We start from the raw sequence: 21,599 nt of genomic DNA on the forward strand, positions 1-21,599 counted from the left end.
GCTGTAAAGTGGATCTGCGGTGTTCAAAACATCGGTCACACCATTTTGATGCTCGGTTGGTGCGTCTCCAGAGTTGTTGTCCACAGCAGTCATACTTGGTAAGCACCCAAAGGTCACAGCGACCACAGTGCAGGTACTCAGATGATCTTCTGAACGGCATCCTGCAAAATAACTCACAACAAATCGTTATTGACTGAGGTCTGGTTTCAAACACCGTGACGGCACCCAGCGCACACGTGAGTCTGGGTGCTCTGATGATTGTACTGCAGCATACCCTCTTCCCTGTGTCACCAAGCGCCACCCACCTTCCCACTTTCCTGTTTCTGGGTCTTTCTTGTTGGGCCTCAACTAGTGCTGCTTGTAATCTGTTTGTCCAAGCTTCTTTCTAAATCAAGAAAAAGGTGTGAGTCAAAATCATACTGCAAAACTGTCGCGAATCCCAGGGAGTCAGTGAACCTGAAAAAACCACATCTAAAAGAGAGCCTGTCATGGGATGTCCTAAGCCGTAATCATCCACGGTCTTCTTCACTTGTTGCAAAAGCTTGCTATCTAACGGAGACCACTCCACCCCTACACCACCTGGACCAGCTCGGACTGGGCAAACTAAAGGGGGTCCTTCAAAGCGTATGCCGTCCATAACACATTCCTTTGCTACAATTTTCCAGTCTGGCAACGTGACCTTCGGTGAATCGGGAACTCCTTTCTGTTCCCCAGCTGCTTGTAGCAGCTGCCGCTGTTGCTTCACCTGCTCCTGCATCTCCTCTACTACTCGCTGCAACATCTGCAGCGGATCTGTAGCTGGGTCGGGCGCAGGTATTAAAGGCATAGGCGTTGCCTTTTCACTGGCTGCTGCCGACTGCGCCTTACAGCCGGAGATAGCCTTTTGTTTTATCGCTGCGTGCGGCGGACGACAGCGGTTTCCGCCCACCAGTTGCCACGCCTCCTCTAACTGTTGAGCCGACCCCTCGATTGAGTCCGGCCCACTCTCTTCCTCTTCCGCTACGCGCGGAAGAGGGAGTGTCCTGACTTTCCTTCCTCCTTCCTTTGGCCGTGCTCCGCCTCTCCCGACCTCCGGAGAGACATCCGGGGAGAAAGCGGATGTCGGCGCCATCTTAGGGTGCGCTTGTGGCGCGGTTCGCAAAACACGTCCCGGCACCCAATCCTCCGGATCATACAGGGGAACCGCTCCCTCCTCTACCTGCTCCTTTTCTGATCCCTTCATCACAGCCCTCTCCGCCTCCTCTAGTCTCTGCCTCTCCTTCTCCCGTCTCCTTTGCTCAGCCACGGGTTCCTCTGCCTCCTGAATTAACTGTCGCTCTTTCTCCCGCTCCTCCTCTCTCGCCCGTTCACGCTCCCGTTCAAACTCCTCCCAAGGGTATCCCGGTGGTTCGGCCGGTGCCGACGGCTGCACTGGGAGCACCAGAGGCGTCTGCTCCGCTACCTCCGTCAGCCCTTCTGTCCGCGCCTCCCCATCCGCCTGCACGCCCCGATCCGCCTGCGCGTGCATCAATCTCTTTGCTTCCTTCCATGTTAAGCCCTCCTCCCGCACTTTCCTGAAAATCGCCCTAATCCGCCCCCACGTCTTTAACTCCGGACCATGCTGCGTCGCCATAGCCTGTTCCGCTAAAGCCGCGGTGCATTTCGGCCAGCACTCAGGAGACAATATGTCCCCCGGGCGCTCTATCGCTTCCTCTTTCAGGAGCCGCTCTAGGCAAGCTTTCGCTTCTTTTTGTCCCATAGGGATTTTTACCTCTCTAGAGCATGAGTCCAACACCTTCAGGACTCCTTCCATGCCTGGCCAGGCCTTCGATTACGCCCCGCGTAATCCGCCGATGTCCAATCACGTCAGGGTCACCACTTGTAGACATTCGTCTGATCACCCCGTGGGACTCGGCACAGGGTCCACCATACCCTGGGCCACAGAGCACTGACACCAATATGAGGATGCTGCAAATGGCGTTTATTCAACTGCGTCACGCCCTTATATACTGTCTGTCGGTCATCCCGCCTCCTTTAACCCTTCTCTTTCCGTACATCGCGAGATCTTCCGAGCGCCAATCCCTACAGAGAAGATAGCTAGGTCTACTGAGGCTCCAGCGTGGGCTATATTGCCAGCTAATGGGGGGTAAACAGTTCATCCAGTACCAGCTCCTGCTTCTACGGTTGAGGAGGCTAGTAGGAGGAGGAAAGATGGGGGGAGTAGTCAGAAGCTTATGTTGTTTATGCGTGGGAAGGCTATGTCAGGGGTGCCAATTATGAGTGGGACGAGTCAGTTTCCGAAGCCTCCGATTATGATTGGTATGACTATGAAGAAGATTATTACGAAGGCATGTGCGGTGACGATTACATTGTAGATTTGGTCGTCGCCTAGTAGTGTGCCTGGTTGGCCGAGTTCTGCGCGGATGAGGAGGCTAAGGGCAGTGCCTACTATGCCGGCTCAAGCGCCGAAGATTAAGTATAGGGTACCAATGTCTTTGTGGTTGGTTGAGAATATTCATCGATTAATAAATGTCACAGGTAAGATGGCTGAGTGTTTAAGCGTTAGGCTGTAGTCCTTTTTACAGGGGTTTGATTCCTCTTCTTATCGGCCCTGTAGTGAAGTTCATGTTGAGTTGCAAGCTCATTGATGCGCATTAAGGATGTGCCAGGGTCTGTTAGGTAGAAGCTCGCTGGTTGGGGCACCTAGCTGTTAACTAGGGTTTTATGGGATCAAGGCCCATCTATCTAGGTAAGGCTCTAGCTTAGTTAAAGCATCTGAGTTGCATTCAGGGGATGCAGGGTAATATCCTGCGGGTCTTAGCAGAAACTAAGAGGGTTTAACTCTTATTTAAGGCTTTGAAGGCCTTCGGTTTGGTAGTTATCCTAAGTTTCTAGGTGGTGGCTAGGATTAGAGGGGATAGTGGCAGGATTAGTGTGGATAGGGTAGTGAAGATGGCAGTTGTAATATTTGTTGTTTTAGTGAAGTGCCAGTGTTTTATGTGGTTTGTGGAATTAGGGGGTAGTGTGATTGTTGAGTGATATGCGAGGCGGAGGTAGAAAAATAATCCTAGGAGGGAGAGGATGGCTAGGGTTGTAGCTGTTGTGGTTATTTCTTGTTTAGTTAGTTCTTGAATGATTAGTCATTTGGGTAGGAAGCCTGTAAGTGGAGGGAGTCCTGCTAGGGAGAGTAGGGCTAACATGAGGGTTGCATTTAGTGTGGGGGATTTTGTTCATGATGTCATTAGTGTTGTTATTTTTAGGGCTTTAGTTGAGTTGAGGGTGAGAAATACGGCAGTGGTTATTATGGTGTATAGGTAAAAGGTTAGTAGGGCGAGTTTGGGGTTGTAAATGATTACTATGGCTATTCATCCTAGGTGTGCGATGGATGAGAAGGCTAAGACTTTTCGGAGTTGTGTTTGATTTAGACCCATTCATCCTCCGAGGGCTACGGAGGTAATGGCTAGGATGGTTAGTAGTGCTGGGTCAAGTGAATGGGAGGTTATGAGGAGTAGGGTAGTTGGGGGGAATTTTATTATTGTGGAGAGGAGTAGGGCGGTGATTAGAGGTGAGCCTTGTAGTACTTCTGGGAATCAGAAGTGGAAGGGGACTAGTCCGAGTTTTATTGCAATTGCTACTGTTAGCAGTATGGATGAGGTAGGGTGGGTTAGTTGGGTGATATCTCACTGACCTGTAGATCATGCGTTTATTATGCTTGAGAATAGGAGGAGTGTGGAGGCTGTTGCTTGTACTAGGAAGTATTTGATTGCTGCTTCAGTGGCTCGGGGATGGTGGGATTTTGAGATAAACGGAAGGATGGCAAGGGTGTTAAGTTCTAGTCCAGCTCAGGCTATTATTCAATGAGTGCTTGAGATTGTGATAGTTGTTCCTAGAATTAGGCTTAGGGAGGAGATTAGTTTTGTGTGGGGGTTCATTAGCAGAGGAAGGAGTTAAACCATCATTTTCGGGGTATGGGCCCGATAGCTTTGTTAGCTGACCCTTCTAGAAAATAATATAGAGGAAGTATGGAGGGGTTTGATCTCTTCTGTGTAGGTTCGATTCCTACTTTTCTAAGGTTTGGTGGAGATGTTAGGAAATGAGAGGGTTAGTGTACCTCTATGTTCACTTTATCATAGTGACCCTTTACATTCAGGCACATTTCCTTAAGCAGGGGGGTACTCCTGCGTAAGAGATTGGTATGCTAATGTGCCAGAGGCATAATGATAGTGTTAGGGGTAGGAAGCTTTTTCAGAGGAGGTGTATGAGCTGGTCATAGCGGAAGTGTGGATAGGAGGCGCGGATTCATAAAAATCCGGAGGATAAGAGTAGGATTTTTGTTGCGAGGGTTATTGTGAATAGTTGTGGGGGTAGGTTTAGTGAGCTAGGGTTTAGGAATAGGATTGCGGTTAGTGTGTTTATTAATATAATGTTTGCGTACTCAGCTAGGAAGAATAGGGCAAATGGTCCTGCAGCATATTCTACGTTAAAGCCTGAGACTAGTTCGGATTCTCCTTCTGTGAGGTCGAATGGGGCTCGGTTTGTTTCGGCTAGGGTAGAAATGTATCATATTATTGTAAGGGGTCAGGAAGAGAAGATGAGGTAGAGAGGTTCTTGGGTGATGGTAAGTGTGCGTAGGGTATAGTTGCCACTTAGGAGGATTACAGATAAGAGAATAATGGCTAGTGTGACTTCGTATGAGATGGTTTGTGCTACTGCTCGGAGGGCTCCAATTAGTGCATATTTTGAGTTTGAGGCTCATCCAGACCATAGGATTGAGTATACTGCCAGGCTTGACATGGCTAGGAGGAAGAGTAAGCCGAGATTTAGGTCGGCAAGGGAAAATGGGAGGGGGAGGGGGATTCAAATAGTGCTAGGAGGAGGGCTAGTATGGGGGTTATAGTGAAGAGGAGGGGGGAGGAGGTGGATGGGCGGATGGGTTCTTTGATAAATAATTTTACACCGTCAGCTACGGGTTGTAATAGCCCGAAGGGTCCTACGATATTTGGACCTTTTCGAGCTTGTATGTAACTTAAGATTTTTCGTTCTACTAGTGTGAAGAAGGCCACGGCGATTAGGATTGGGATTACATAGGACAGGGTTATGGTAAGGTAAGTTAAGGCATGGAGTTGGATCATTGATTGTAGGGCTAGGGAGAGGACTTGAACCTCTGGGTAAAGGGCTTAAGCCTTTTGCATTTGCCGGACTCTGCCAAGCTAGCGGCCCTTCTCTGGGGCTTGGGGTTATGTGGGGGTTCCTTTTATAATTTAGTTGGAGTCACTATTTAGGGAGAAGGCGTGCTTGTAGTATTGGCCTTACTTTTCCGGTCCTTTCATACTAGGAAAAGTGTAGCATAGATAGAAACCGACCTGGATTGCTCCGGTCTGAACTCAGATCACGTAGGACTGTTAATCGTTGAACAAACGAACCCTTAATAGCGGCTGCACCATTAGGATGTCCTGATCCAACATCGAGGTCGTAAACCTCTCCGTCGATAGGGGCTCTTAGGAGAGATTGCGCTGTTATCCCTGGGGTAGCTTGGTCCGTTGATCAATTTTTATTGGGTCTGGTCACTGTTAGTACTTTGAGAGGTTGCTCTTAGTTAAGAGGTGTGGTCTTGTTTTTGGAGGTTTTTTTCTTCTCCAAGGTCGCCCCAACCAAAAAATGTGAGCCAGTACTTGGATTTGTAATTGTAGACCTGGTAGGTTGGTGTTTATGCATGGTGGCTGCTGGTTTTTAAGTTCCACAGGGTCTTCTCGTCTTATGTGCTTATTCCTGCTTTTGCACAGGAAGATCAATTTCACTGACTATCTGTGAGAGACAGTGTATTGGTTTTGTTTGGCAAGCTTTTGGTAGCGGGGGGGGTTACAGGGGTGGCTTCTGTAAGAAGCTGCTGGAAGCTTCCCCTGTGTTCGAGAGAGAGCGAGCCCATACTAGCCGGCTCTAAGACGGACCCGCCGCTGGCCAAGGCCGAGCCAATCAGTGATAGTGGTAACGCCTCTGTGATAACATTTTTAAGAAGGAAAAAAAGTTAGGACGGGAGAGAAACTGCCGCCGGAGTGAGGAGTGAGAACATGTAAGAGAAACAAGCCTGCGGACACCAAGGTCAGTGAAGAAGGAGGGGGAGGAGATGCTCCAGGCGCCGGAGCGAAGATTCCCCTGCAGCCCGTGGTGAAGACCCTGGTGAGGCAGGCTGTCCCCCTGCAGTCCAGGGAGGTCCACGGTGGAGCAGATATCCACCTGTAGCCCGTGAGGGACCCCACGCCGGAGCAGGTGGGTTCCCGAAGGAGGCTGTGACCCCGTGGGAACCCCGCGCTGGAGCAGGCTCCTGGCAGAACCTGCGGATCTGTGGAGAGAGGAGCCCACGGAGCAGGTTTTCTGGCAGGACTTGTGACCCCGTGGGGGACCCGCGCTGGAGCAGTGTGCTCCTGAAGGACTGCACACCGTGGAATGGACCCATGCTGGAGCAGTTCGTGAAGAACTGCAGCCCGTGGGAATGGCCCACGTTGGAGGAGTTCGTGGAGGACTGTCTCCCGTGGGTGGGACCCCACGCTGGAGCAGGGGAAGAGTGTGATCAGCCCTCGTCCTGAGGAGGTGAAGCGGCAGAAAATAACGTGTGATGACCATAAACCCCATCCCTGTCCCCCTGTGCCGCTGGGGGGGCTTGGTGGTGAAATCCGGGAGGGTAGTTGTGCCCGGGAAGAAGGGAGGGGTGGTGGGAAGGTGTTCTGAGATTTCATTTTATTTCTCATTACCTTGCTCTGGTTGATTTGTAATAAATTGAGTTAATTTTGCAAACTGAGTCTGTTTTGCCCGTGACAGTAATAGTGAATGATCTCTCCTGTCCTTATCTCGACCCGCGAGCCTTTTGTTATATTTTCTCTCCCCTATCCAGCTGAGGATGGGGGAGTGATAGAACGGCTTTGGTGGGCACCTGGTGTTCAGCCAGGGTCAACCCATCACAGACAGTTAAGGCCTCGTTTAGCCATTCATACAAGTCCCGATTTATGGGACAATTGATTGCGCTACCTTCGCACGGTTAGGATACCGCGGCCGTTGAACCGAAGTCACTGGGCAGGCATCACCTTCAATACTGGGTTTGCTGAAGGCTATGTTTTTGGTAAACAGTCGGGTCTTAGGTTTGCCTAGTTCCTTTTACAGATTTTAGTCTTTCTAGTGGGCGCTCCTGGGTTGGGTTAACAGGGTGGTTTTAATGTGTGGGCTTGTTAGGGTTGTAGTATTAATTAGGTGCTGTTAATAATGTAATGATGTAAGTTTGCGCTTTAGAGGAGATACTCCTAATTACTCATTGTAGCATTGGTTCTCCTATTGTAATAGGTTGGCCCGTTAGTGTAGAGGGAATCATGTTGTTTTTATATTTTTGGGGAGAGAGCTTTGACGCACTCTTTGCTGGTGGCTGCTTAAGGGCCTACAAGTTAGGGGGATGGTGGTATATATCCGCTGCGGGAGATTGTACTCTTTTTCAAAGGAGCTGTACCTCCTTTGAATTACTCTTAATTCGTTACGTGGGGGTTGGTTGATAGTCCTTGGAGAAGAATTAAGGATGAACTTAAATTCATTTCACAGGCAACCAGCTATCACCCAGCTCGATTGGCTTTTCACCTCTACTAGTAGGTCATCCCACTCTTTTGCAACAGAGACGGGTTCGCTCGCTCAGATGTAGCTGCCTACAAGTAGCTCGCTTGGGTTTCGGGAGGGCAAGCTTTAATTCGTTTTGCTTGGTTGTTCTTGCTAGATCATGATGCAAGAGGTACAAGGGTTTATCTTTGCTGTATGTTGCTTAAGTTTTCATTATTATTTCATCTTTCCCTTACGGTACGAGTCTCTAATGCGCCGGTAGGAAACTTTTCTATCGCCTATACTAAGTTAGGAGAATGTTTTAGTTTGTGGATGAAGGTAGGTTCTGGTTGTTATTTGATGGCATGGTTGGGCTAGAGTTTAGCTTCAGGACGACCTAAGAGGTAGTAGGTATCTTTCAGGTGTAAGCTGAATGCTTTGCGTTATAGCTACGTCCTGGTATGCTAAGTGCACCTTCCGGTACACTTACCTTGTTACGACTTACCTCATCTTTGGCAGTATAGGCTATTAGTTATGGGGATTATGGCCTACGAGGAGGGTGACGGGTGGTATGTACGTGCCTCAGGGCCAGCTTAAATAGGGCTTTATTATCCCATTTTACTGCTAAATCCGCCTTCCGGAGGCTGGTTTCATGCCCCCTTCCGTATGATCTTCTACCTTAGAAAATGTAGCCCATTTCTTCCACTCCGCAGGCTATACCTTGACCTGTCTTTTTAGTGGGTGAGGCTATTGGGCCCACTGTTGAGCTCTCAGAGGAGGTGGGCTGGCGACGGCGGTATGTAGGCTGCTTGGGCGAGGGGTGGTTGGGTGTAGCGTGGATTATCGATTATAGAACAGGCTCCTCTAGGTGGGTTTGGGGCACCGCCAAGTCCTTAGAGTTTTAAGCGTTTGTGCTCATAGTTCTCAGGCGGATACTTTTGTAAAGTGAGTATCAAGATTTAGGGCCAGGCATAGTGGGGTATCTAATCCCAGTTTGAGCCCTGGCTTTCGCGGGGTTTAATTGATCGCGGGTGTTGGGATCATTTTGAGGGTGGTTTTAGACGCATCTTAGGCATATGACAGCTTAGTTGCGATTTAATCCTAACTATCTGGATAGGTAAGGACCCGCTCTTTACGCCGTGTGCTGTTAGCTTGGGTCTCTTGTATGACCGCGGTGGCTGGCACAAGATTTACCAACCCTGGGTGGGTGCTATAACTAAGTCAAGTTTACACTTATTGCTTAATGTTAATTACTGCTGAGTACCCGTGGGGGTGTGGCTAAGCAAGGCGTCTTGGGCTACATTGAATGGGTGTGCCTGATGCCTGCTCCTGTCATCTTAGTAAGAAATTAAGGGCATTTACACTGGAGCGTGGATACTTGCATGTATATGTTTAGCACTAGTTAACAGCAAGGTTAGGACTAAGTCTTTTGTCCATGGGCTATGTGTAGTGGCCATCTTGGCATCTTCAGTGCCATGCTTTGTTATAAGCTACTGGGACCTGTGGGGAGAAGTCGTGAATGTGAATTATTTATTTTTTGGTTTTGATATAAGGCTGTCGTGAATGTGAATTATTTATTTTTTGGTTTTGATATAAGGCTGTTGTAGGTTTGTGTGATTGATTGTAGTTGATGAGGGAATGACGGATGGGATGTTTGATGTGTTTGTGCAAGGGGGTTCCTTTAATACTTATGTGTAGATAATGTAATGTTGTTTAGGGTTATTAATGGAATTCCAGTGCTTTTGTTATGTGGTGATGTGGGAAGGTGTAAATAGGATGTGGGAAGACATGGTTTGTGTTGTTGGTTGTAGAGAAATTGATGTTGTTTGGGGTGGAGGAAGGGTAGTGGGGTAGGCTCGGGTATAATGTTGGGTATTGTTTGTAGGTAGGGTTTAGGGGGTATTTGGTGGTTGGGAGTTGTGTGGTTGTTTTTGTGGGAAGGTAGTTTTAGTTGTGGTAGTTAGTGTTGTAGTGGTATTTGGGTTGGATGGGGATTATTAGAGTTGTAGTTTGGGTTAATGTTACAGGGAAATGATGGGGTGGGTTGAGTTGTTGTTTAGGCGGGGGGTTGGGGGAGGTAGTTTGTTGTGGGCGTAGCGTATGTTGGATGGGTTGTGGGGTATGTGGTTGTTTTGGTGAGGGAGGAGGGGAAAGTCTTTTTGGGTTTCTGTAGTTGAAGTTTACAACGGCGATTTTTCAGGTCGTAGGTTTTGGAGAAAGGCCAAGCAGAAATTATAATGGCATATTTTGTCCTTCTTTTGGGGGTAGGGTTTGTTTTAGGGGGGTTGGCAGTGGCGTCTAATCCTTCACCTTATTATGGGGTGGTTGGGTTAGTGTTGGGGTCTGTTGTAGGGTGTGGGTGATTAGTAAGTTTGGGGGTGCCGTTTGTGGCTTTGGTGTTGTTTATGGTGTATTTAGGTGGGATGTTAGTGGTTTTTGTTTATTCAGTATGTATGGCAGCAGATCCTTTTCCTGAGTCTTGGGGGGACTGGCGGGTTCTGGGGTATGGGCGGGGATAGTTTTGGTGTTGGTTGTGGGGGTGATTGTTGGTGGGGTTGAATGTTGGAAGATGGGGGTAGTTACTGTTGATAGTGATGGTATTTTTGTAGGGCGGTTGGATTTTAGTGGTGTTGCTATGTTTTATTCATGTGGCGCAGGCATGTTCTTGGCGGCAGGGTGGGGGTTATTGTTGACATTATTTGTTGTGTTGGAACTTGTGCGAGGGTTATCTTGTGGGGCGATTCGGGCGGTTTGGGGGGGGGGGGGGTCAGAGAATAGTTTAATGAAAAATACCAGCTTTGGGAGTTGGTGATAGAGGTTTAAGTCCTTTTTTTCTGAGGTTTGTATAGGTGGGGGAAGGAATATAGTTTTGAGGGGTTGGTTTGTGGGGACGAAGTTGGTGGGTGGAGGTGAGGTGGTAAGTGGGGAAGTTTGATTGTTGGTGTGGTTTTAGTGTTTTTAGGGTTTAGAGTAGATGTGGGGAAAGATAAATGTGGGTGGTGGGTTCAGCTATTTAATGAAATTCCAGTGCTTTTAACATCTGAATGATGTGAAAAAAGGAATAAATAATGGATGATAAAGTTCCATTGTTAATGGAATTCCAGTGCTTTTGACATCTGAATGATGTGAAAAAAGTGATAAATAATGGATGATAAAGTTCTGTTATTAATGAGATTCCAGTGCTTTTGACATCTGAATGATGTGAAAAGAATAAATAATGGATGATAAAGTTCCATTGTTAATGGAATTCCAGTGCTTTTGACATTTGAATGATGTGAAAAAGTGATAAATAATGGATGATAAAGTTCTGTTATTAATGAGATTCCAGTGCTTTTAACATCTGAATGATGTGAAAAAAGGAATAAATAATGGATGATAAAGTTCCATTGTTAATGGAATTCCAGTGCTTTTGACATCTGAATGATGTGAAAAAAGTGATAAATAATGGATGATAAAATTCTGTTATTTGATGGAATTCCAGTGCTTTTGACATCTGAATGATGTGAAAAAAGTGATAAATAATGGATGATAAAATTCTGTTATTTGATGGAATTTCATTGCTTTTGACATTTGAATGATGTGAAAAAGTGATAAATAATGGATGATAAAATTCCGTTATTAATGAGATTCCAGTGCTTTTAACATCTGAATGATGTGAAAAAAGGAATAAATAATGGATGATAAAGTTCCATTGTTAATGGAATTCCAGTGCTTTTGACATCTGAATGATGTGAAAAAAGTGATAAATAATGGATGATAAAGTTCTGTTATTAATGAGATTCCAGTGCTTTTGACATCTGAATGATGTGAAAAAAGTGATAAATAATGGATGATAAAATTCTGTTATTTGATGGAATTTCATTGCTTTTGACATTTGAATGATGTGAAAAGTTTGTATGATAACATGATGTATATTTTGGTTGTTAAATGGTTAGTGTTGTTAAAAAAAAGGGAAAAAATGATAATGTAATATGTCCAGCAAGCATTCACCAAATAACCCCTATAATAGGGTTTGTGGATACACCATAACCAAGTGCTCGTGACCAGTGCATCAATGCCAGACAACAGTTCCATAGTGCTCCAACCATCTCATCGGACATCCCCTGAGGTCAAGGAATAGCGCGAGGACCAGATGCTCCTGACCAGTGCATCAGTGCCAGATAACAATCTCAATCGCACGCCAGCCATATCATTGAGTAGCGCTTGAAGTACCCTGAAATAGACCGAGGACCATTAAGCCCACGTCTTAGACCAATCTCTCCTGAACACATATGTGAGGGCCACCTGTGAGGTTACCCAGAAAGAGAGGGAACCAATAGAGAAAAACCACTTGAGTGATACGATTCAAGCGGCCAAGTAGTACCTGAAATAGCTTAGGATCACTGAAAGGCAATACTAAGGGATTAATCAAGTTACGGCCCTGAGGTAAGAACCAGAGGCACCAAAGAGCAAGTAGTGCTAGGGGTTTAGGGGGAAAGAATGATCCTGAAGCTGGGAATGTAGGGCCTTTACGTGCACCGGGTTGATGATCTCTCTGGGACAGAACGATTAATAGATAACCTAGCCGCTCTTGGTTAGCTAACGAGAGAGGTAATGGAGGGGCATGAGTGTTGGCAGAGATCATGCGTGGCTTATGACTTACAATCACCGCAGTCTCACTGTTACGTAGTGAATATTCATATGGAAGATCAAGTTGTGTATAATAGGTTCACCTTTGGCATGGGTTTAGTCCTGTTAGAGTGGTGTTAGTCCGAGAGTGCATGAAGTGATAACCTGTTCTTGAAAGTAGGATGTGGAAGATAATTATATGTTTACATAACATGATATATGTACATAATACATACATTATATATGTCATTCATGAAATGAATATAATGTGATAGTATATTGGATATATAACTCAATGTACAATAATACATAGTGGGGGGGGGGGGGGGGTTGGTAGGGGATTTCGTAGTTAAAATTTGGCAATAATGACCCTTTCGGGTCAGGAACTCTAAGAAGGGGACAGTCTTCAGTCTTTGGTTTACAAGACCAATGTTTTTTATAAACTATTAGAGTATTTAGTGGTTGAGGAGTTTGTTTTCTAGGGCTCCGGTTAGTGGGAAGAGGGCTAAGAGGATGAGGAAGTATGTAAGAGAGGCTAGTTGGCCAATAATAATGAAGGGGTGTTCTACTGGTTGGCTGCCGATTCATGTGAGGATTAGGAGATTAGCAATTAGGGTTCAGAATAGAATTTGAGAGAAGGGTCGGAAGGTTATTGTGCGCTGTTTGGATTTGTGTAGGAAGGGGATTAGAAATAGGATTAATACGGAGGCAGCTAGGGCCAGTACTCCTCCTAGTTTATTTGGGATTGAGCGTAGGATAGCGTATGCGAATAGGAAATACCATTCTGGCTTGATATGTGGGGGTGTAGTTAGGGGGTTTGCTGGGGTGAAGTTTTCTGGGTCTCCCAGAAGGTTGGGGGAGAATAGTGCTAGGGTTGTTAGTGGGAGTAGTATTAATAGGAAGCCTAAGATGTCTTTTAAGGAGAAGTAGGGGTGGAAGGGGATTTTGTCGCAGTTTGAGATGATGCCTAGGGGGTTATTTGAGCCGGATTCGTGGAGGAAGGTAAAGTGGATTAGAGTGAGGCTTGCGATTAGGAATGGGAGTAAAAAGTGTAGAGCAAAGAATCGGGTGAGGGTAGGGTTGTCTACAGAGAATCCTCCTCAGGCTCATTCTACAATGGTCTGTCCAATGTATGGGATGGCAGAGAACAGATTGGTGATAACTGTAGCCCCTCAGAAGGATATTTGGCCTCATGGGAGAACGTAGCCTACGAAGGCAGTTGCTATGAGGGTTAGTAGGAGAATGATACCTGTGTTTCAGGTTTCTTTGTACAGGTATGAGCCGTAGTAGAGTCCTCGGCCGATATGGAGGTAGATGCAAATGAAGAAGAAGGATGCTCCATTGGCATGTAGGTTGCGGATTAGTCAGCCGTATTGTACGTTCCGGCATGTATGAGCTACGGATGAGAAGGCTAGGCTGGTGTCTGCAGTGTAGTGTGTTGCCAGTAGTAGGCCGGTTAGGATTTGTGTTAGTAGGCAGATTCCTAGTAGGGATCCGAAGTTTCATCAAATGGAGATGTTTGGTGGGGTAGGTAGGTCGATTAGGGAGTTGTTGATTATTTTGAGTAATGGGTGGGATTTTCGGGGATTGGGAGCCATTAATGGGGGGGGGGGGGTTAGTGTGTTGACAGGAGAATGATGAGGGTAGATAGGGTGAAGGTTCCTAGGTAGGTTTTAAGTAGTCCGGTGTGTAGGGGGGGTGAGGTTTTGATTGCTGTAAGTTGGAGGTTAGCAAGCCCTTCAGGGCCTATTTTTTTGTATCAGGACAGGTCGATTAGGTGAGAGGCAATTTTTTGTCCGCTGTTTAGAAGGGTTAGGGAGCTAAGGCGATGTGTTAGGGGATTAAAGTATCCTAGTATGGAAGAGAAGTTTAGGTATGGGGTTTGTTTTGGTTGAGTTAGGGTGTGTGTGATGGTTGATAGTTCTAGGGCTAGGATGATGCCTAGGATTGTGACGATAATTGCAGCGGTTTTTGTGAGGGTTGGTATGGTTAGTGGGAGGGTTTTTGTGGGGGTGATGTAGGATGTGATGAGTAGACCTGCTGTGATGCTTCCTAGGGCGAGGCGGGTGATTGGGTTGATAAGTGTAGGGGTGTTTTCATTTATGGGTGTGATTGTGGGTGTTCGTGGGGATCCTGTTTGGACTAGTAGGGTCATGCGTAGGCTGTATGCTGCGGTGAACGATGTTGCTAGGAGTGTTAGGAGTAAAGCTCAGGCGTTTAGGTAGGATGTGTTTAGGCTTTCGATGATTGGGTCTTTTGAGTAAAACCCTGCTAGGAATGGTGTTCCTATTAGGGCAAGGTTTCCGATAGTTAGACAGGTGGTGGTTGTTGGAAGTATTTTTTGTAGGCCTCCTATTTTTCGGATGTCTTGTTCTCTGTTGAGGGCGTGAATGATTGACCCTGAGCAGAGAAATAGTATGGCTTTGAAGAAGGCGTGGGTTGAGATGTGTAGGAAGGCTAGTTCGGGGAGGTTTAGTCCGATGGTAACTATTATTAGTCCGAGTTGGCTGGATGTGGAAAAGGCGATGTATTAAAAGATTTTTTGGAAGAAACAAAAAATGGGGGAATTAGGGGAATCTCCTTCAAATAGACTCGTGAAAGCAATATATATGATGAATTTTTTGACTCTGCATGGAGAGTCAGTTGTTCCTCCTGTAGTTTGGCATTTTCAAACAATGAATAGTGGGATTCAAAATATTGATAATGGGTGGAAAGTCTGGGTTAAAAATATTGAGCGTCAGCAATGGGAGGGACCTTTTAAAGTAATAACGTGGGGCCGAGGTTATGCTTGTGTCATTACAGAAAATGGGCCAAAGTGGATTCTAACTAAATGGATGAAACCTTATGCTGAGATTGATATGGAACACACTGACTGTAGTAAGCAGCATGACAGTGATACTGGTGATTGATCCACATCGTTTAACGCCGTGGGACAGTAAGAATGGGTGTCACTAGCTAAAGCTATTAATCAAACCTCTTTTTGTGTGTCATTGGCATTACCTGAACAGTCTTTTATTCTTATGTATTTTATTAGGTATAATGTTACTTTTACTGTGTTTAATTAATTGTGTTCATAGATCTTTGCAAAGGGCAATACAGCAGGTGTTAATTGACGAAATACAAAAAGGGGGAGTAGGGAACCTCTCTCCACAAGAAAAGTTAGCTAAAGCCAAAATTAGGGGTAAGGTCATGGTTTTAGTTAAGAATGTAGAAACAGGGCAGTGGGAAGGTCCATTTCCATTAATAACCTGGGGGAGAGATTATGCTTGTGTTTCCACAGATGCAGGCCCACAACGGACTCCCGCTCAATTTGTACAACCATCATCATCTGGAACATCCCAGAGGGTGCGGCAATATGAATACCACCTCAGCCAAAAACTAACGTGTAGGTCACCTTGGCCAACATGACAGGTCAAGATTCTCTGTGCATTGCAACCGCATCACAAAGCCCATGAACCAATAGACAGGATGGCTATGACTCGTGCAGCACGCCTGACCAGCGAGCGCATGCGTCATAGGTTGCAACTGAGGTGGATTTTGGCACCCGCTGGCCGCGTGTGCTGAAATCCGTTCCTCTGCAAATGTATAAATACCGGGATTTTCCGAAGAGCATCGGACTGGTGTACGGCAAGACCATTGTTGCCTCCGTGGGGACACCCACGTAAAGCTGATACCTACTGATTCCTGGGCTGAGTTCGCGGAGCAAGGTGGCACAAGAATGTATGGATGGTTCATCTTCCTCACAGTCCTCGTATGGACATAGTCATGGATACCACCGCAAACCAAAGAAAACATCTGGATGACCCTGGCTGATGTGACCGGACAAGATTGCTCATACCTCAGTACAGCAACACCAAGCAATCCCTTTTTCACAGGTTTAATAGGGGGTTCCACTGGCATCAGCAAAGTTTAAGAACTTATTGATGGAGACCCCTGTGCAGCAGGTCATGGACTCAATGGATGGGAATGCCTGGTTTTCACGGATCGGGCATTAACCCTCATTGCCACCCCAGGAATCACAAATTCTGGGGTCCCTGAATACAGATTGGTGTAGTATTATCTGATTTACTGTTAGATATAGATAGTATTAGACACACAACCTTACAAAATAGAGCTGCTCTTAAATCATTAGTTAAGATAGTTTTGATTTATCTCGTAGTGGGGTTTTTTGTGTGCCTTGTAGGTTGCAATGTGTTTAAAAATTAATTGATAGATCAAGTAAGGCTGTGTTAATTGACGAAAAACAAAAAAGGGGGAATTGTGGACACATATTTAGCTAATGGTCACAAGAGCATTCCAGATGCTTTTAGAAGGCCTTGAACAGAATAAACAAGAAGACAAAAAAAGAAAGATGCCAATTAGAAGAATACAGGTGTGCATTCCACAAGAAAGGGAACTTGGCACAAAGAACCTCAATTCAGCTGTTTATCTTGACCAATTAGACTGAGACAAGTTTCGCATGTTTTAGTTGGTATAACCAATTATGTCCTATGTTTATGCGCGTGTACAGAGTTAGTATAACCAATCATATTTTATGCTTGTGCACATGTACAGTGACTTTGCAGAATATGTGACTATAAGTATGTGTGTGTTTTAGCAATAAAGGGTCATCTGTTGTCTGCTTTCAAGATTACAGGCATCCATCTACTTCAATCTCCTCACTGGCACACCTCGTTACTTTCCTTTAGGCAAGTGGTTTAGCCTGCATAGTAAATAAACATATGCATTACATTAATGGGTCTCAGTTTTCTTTTTAGCCTCTTAAAAAAAGATTCCAACCTAGGAAATGTCTCTCTCTTTAAAATCTAAAAGGAAAGAATATTGATAATTTTTTTTCCTCTAATGCTTGCCATTCATAATTACTGTAGTTATTTGTGAAATTTTTCACTGTAGCTGAAGAACAAATTATTTCAACCATCAGTAGTGATGGAGTTGATCTTGAGGGTAGCTAGGTGGTGCTTTTCAGTTTTGTCCATGAAATTAAGAATAAAAGCATTGTTATACTTGCTCGTTGTTACAGTGACTTTGACAAGGGACCAAGGAGAGGGACGTTAAACAAAAAGTATTAATAGAATTCCTATTGCCTCTAATCTTGTAAACGCAGTATAACTGTATGTTTACAAAACCATTACAGTTTTTACAGGTTCAGGTTTTCCTAGAATTTATCTAGGGATTTAACCAGAATTTACAGGTTTTCACCCTGAATGAAGCTTAGAAGGCAGCAATAGTTACTTTTGGATGGCTGTGCAGATCACATTTTAGAAAATAGTAAAGTTTGTTTGTATCAAAGTACAAAGTAAAAATGTGTATTTATGCATATAATAAGATTTTAGGCAACCACATGTATTTGTTGTCTTTTGAAGTATCTACTGCTATCTGCAGGGGCAGATTCTAAAAACAATTCAGGAGATTTCTGGATCCTTTTGGAGCTTCTTTCTGCTTTTGAGATGCTCAAATGTTCTGACGACTTGGTATTATATAAAAACCTGGAAAATATCTTGCTACAGCACTATATGTTCTTTTACAATGCTAAAATATTGTTACTGACACTTAAACATGATAAAGATGCAGTAGTGTTTCAGATAGAGCTGGCTATTCTGGCAAATGAAATGATAGTATGTTCTTTTGTGATGAAACAAAAGTTAATGAACTTTTCTTAACTGCATAGTTCCATGGCAGAACTGTAATAAAGTGCTTAGTGTAAGTAATCCCTGTCATGCATTGCTGATAGCTTAATACCATCTTTGGAGGTAGTTACATTTTGCATATCCTTTCCTCTGTGCAGATTGGGGGAAACTTACATCTGCTTCACAGGTGAAAGGTACCAACTGTGTGGAAGACAGAAAATCAAACTTTGAGCTAGTAAATCACTTTCAAATGCCTTTCTTTGCTAGACTACCATTAACAAGTTGGAATCTAAACATCCCATTATATTTTTCCTCCAGACTTTTTAGTGCAGTTTCTAGAGCAACAGGTCTGCACTTTGAACTGGGATGTAGGTATTGTAACATATACCATGCAAGAAATCAGAGTGCCATTGCCAAGGCTGCTTGAAGTATATGACCAGTTGTTTAAAGCATGGGTAAGGAAAATAGCCACAAAATAATTTTATTTTCAACTACTATCAAGGTCTTTCTTTGGCAGGAAACATAAAATAATGTAAGGTCTGATATATCAAAATATCAATTTTGTAGCTTTTGTTCCTTTTTACTCAAAGGTTCTTAATGTTGCTCTTTTCCCCCCTGTTGATTTTATTAACTTCAGTCCTAAAGTATGAGGAAAATTGTTTTGATTTTGTTAATCCTTTTACATCACCTAAATTTGATTTAGGATTAAGTAGGATTGGAATTGTTATGCTGCAGAAGGAACAGCATATCTTGAATATATTAATTGTATTTGTTTCCTATTCATGATTAAAATTTGCTATATTACTGCATCTTTTCTAATAATAGATTAGATGCAATAGGCAAAAATAATAAGAATTCATATTTTTAACTTTTGGTTTGTAGAACAGGATTTCTGAATTAAAAAAGAAGAGAATTGACTTGGTTCTTTTTACCCAGATCCTTTACAATGTAAGGAATTCAGAACTTCCTAAAATCTATTACTTTACAGACTGTTAGGCAATGGAAAACTGAGTTAAATTCATGTATGTTTTAGTACTCAAAAGTCAAAATAGTACTCAAAACATAGACTTAATATAGATTAAGATAGAATTCTCATTTCTCTTACATTTTTGTTACAATCAATAAATAATTACCACAGCTGGAAATTGTATACTCATACAAATGGTATGGAATATTTGTACCATTTTTATACATTTATGTATTTCTTGTCTCCTTAATATTTTGGAATCTTTTTTTAGGGCCCATATTGGAATAGAATGAAGAAGCCTTTACACCTTTTAGAGTGCATTCATGTGTTATTATCAGAATATGTATGTGATCCAAGCAGAGTACTTCTGAGGTAAGAGAGGTAACTATATCCTAATAAATAGTAAAATATATGAAATATCCTAAAGCAGTGCACTTCCTCAATCCCCAAAGCTTTTCTTCTTTTCTTTTAGGTGAATTTATTATTTCTTTCCAAGTAGTGGTTACTGAGACTCCTCATTGTAAACCAGTTGGTAGAAACTTGTGGGGTTCTCCCTGCATCGAGTTCTTGTATTCTGGAAAAGACTAAACGGGTATAGATCTTCCCAAATTATTTTTAAGAGGTTGGTGATGAATCGCTCTCCAAGACTAAAATTCAGCTTAATCTGCAACAGGAAAGAATTTAGGTTTAATATTAGAAAAAGTTTCTAGCTAAAAAAAATAGCTATGTACTTGAAGAAGTTGCCTGCATATTATGGAGTCTAGCATTGGCAACTTTTGTGAATAGACCATACAAACTTCAGTCAGAACTATCTTGTCTCAGAAACAAGAAGCAGAACAAGGCAATGTCTTGATAACTTTTCTAACTATACATTTTTCTGATTCTGTTGAAAATATACATGCAAATATCCCCCGTTCAAATATAGTTTACATCTGTTTTTTCTCACTTTTTTGGTCTTTTATGGTTAGCTGATTTAAATACTCTTAACTTATATAGAACTTAAGTGAATGTTGTCTAATTTTAGTATCTACTTAGATATTAATATCTAAATTGTTGTATTTTGATGTTCATGTTAGATATTTAAATTGCTATCTAAATTAATAACTTATTGTATTCATATCTAAATTAATATCTAAATATAACTAAATATTTCACCTTGCTATTAGCTGTATCATGGTTTATTTTTATATTTAATATCAGATAAATAGTAATGATTCATTTATTTTCCCATTATGTCTCAGTCACAAGCATTAGCTTTCAAAAATCAGCTTTTCTAATAAACAGTTAAATACTTAAAAGTAGTTGACAGATATCCTGCTGATATGTTATTCCATTAAAACTCGAAGAATGCTAACTTTCTATTTCAGATGAATTCTACTATACAGAAACAAAAAGGAGCTTGTTATTATTCTGTTTTCTTTACAGATGACGACTCACAAATGTTTGCTTGGATACTGTTAGTTGCTACTTGGTTGAACTTCAGTCTATGAGCCCGATGCTAATGGTGCAGACTATTGTTGGGAATTTTAAATCACTACAAGCTAAATTAGAACAGCTTCACTGATTGACTAATATAATAAAAGAATCATTAGCTCAGATAAAATGAGCTATGAAATAAAAGTTCAGATGCCTGCACTGAATCTCTGGAAGAACCAACACTCAGAAAGAAATTCTGAGAAAGTTGTATCTCCTGCTGCAGTTATTGATTGTGTGGCCTGTATTCTGCTATACTGAAGGTATCTACAAATTGTAGAATGTAAATGTGACAAATTGAGTTTCTTTTGCTACTACCAAATTTTTTAACAATAGAAAGTTTTTTTTAATACTGTTGAAGATCTTTCCCTTGAGAATTAAAAATATTTGGAAAATATTTTTCTTTACTTAACATAAAGTAATGGAGAAAAGTAGGATGTAAAATCTACTTGATAGCTGTTTTACAATTATCAAAACAAGAAATGACAACCGCAGAAGGCAAGAAGATATTAAAAGCGCATATAGATGAGTCAGGTTGTAAATGTGGTCTGTAGCAGTACACTCCCCCCTCCCCCCCCAGCAGGAAACGAAACTTCTCCAGGCAGGGAGAAGAGGAAAAAAAACCCCTAAACCCTGGAGACCGCAGATGATTGAAATTTGAACTAGCCAATCGAGATGTGCCAGGTACACCGAGGTGACCCTCCTAGCCAATAGAATTAAATGACCACCGGTCAGATTCGATAGGGGTATAAACGGGGTCCTGCCCAAGGGCATGTTGGTAGGCCTCCTCGGAGCAGCGGCTCTGCAGTCGGGGGCTCCCCCTTGGGCCGGGGCACCGCCCGAGGTAACTCCTCGAGGGAGAGAGCCCTCAGCTTTTAGGTGAATGATATGCGCATTTTGAGTCATCACTTTTGAATCTTAAGGATTCTTAAGTCGGCTGTGTAGTACTAATTCTCCTTACATCATTGATCCTGTAGTTCACTACTGTTACTGGAGTTCTAACTAACTTTTCTACTGAAGAATAAATCTGAGCTTTAACACCTGTTGGATTTGAGTGTGCGTGTGTCCATAACATGGTCATATCAAGGAGTAGTGATGCACTCATAACTCTGTGCATGAGTTTATTGGCAGGTCTTTCAATAACAAAAATAATCATTATTTCCTAACTATCACTTTAAATGCAACCTGCTTCTGTAAATAGAATATTTGGGATTAAAGTGTAGAAACTAGCAACCTAATTTGTATTACAAATGAAAGAACAGTATTTAAAGCCCATCGAATTATTTTCCCTATACCATTTTAATAAATGTTGTATCTGTTAAAGAAGTTGAGTAACTTCTATTTTCATTACATTCACACAAGCACTAAATTGT

General features: G+C 43.3%; 2 pseudogenes; both read right to left on the reverse strand.

The window, feature by feature from the left end:
* Positions 1-2,231: 2,231 nt before the first annotated feature.
* On the reverse strand, positions 2,232-5,186 carry LOC126035334 (NADH-ubiquinone oxidoreductase chain 2-like; annotated as a pseudogene).
* Positions 5,187-12,613: 7,427 nt separating this feature from the next.
* On the reverse strand, positions 12,614-13,757 carry LOC126035321 (cytochrome b-like; annotated as a pseudogene).
* Positions 13,758-21,599: the final 7,842 nt, after the last annotated feature.

This window comes from Accipiter gentilis, chromosome W, assembly GCF_929443795.1.
Source record: "Accipiter gentilis chromosome W, bAccGen1.1, whole genome shotgun sequence".
Classification (NCBI taxonomy): Eukaryota; Metazoa; Chordata; class Aves; order Accipitriformes; family Accipitridae; genus Astur; species Astur gentilis.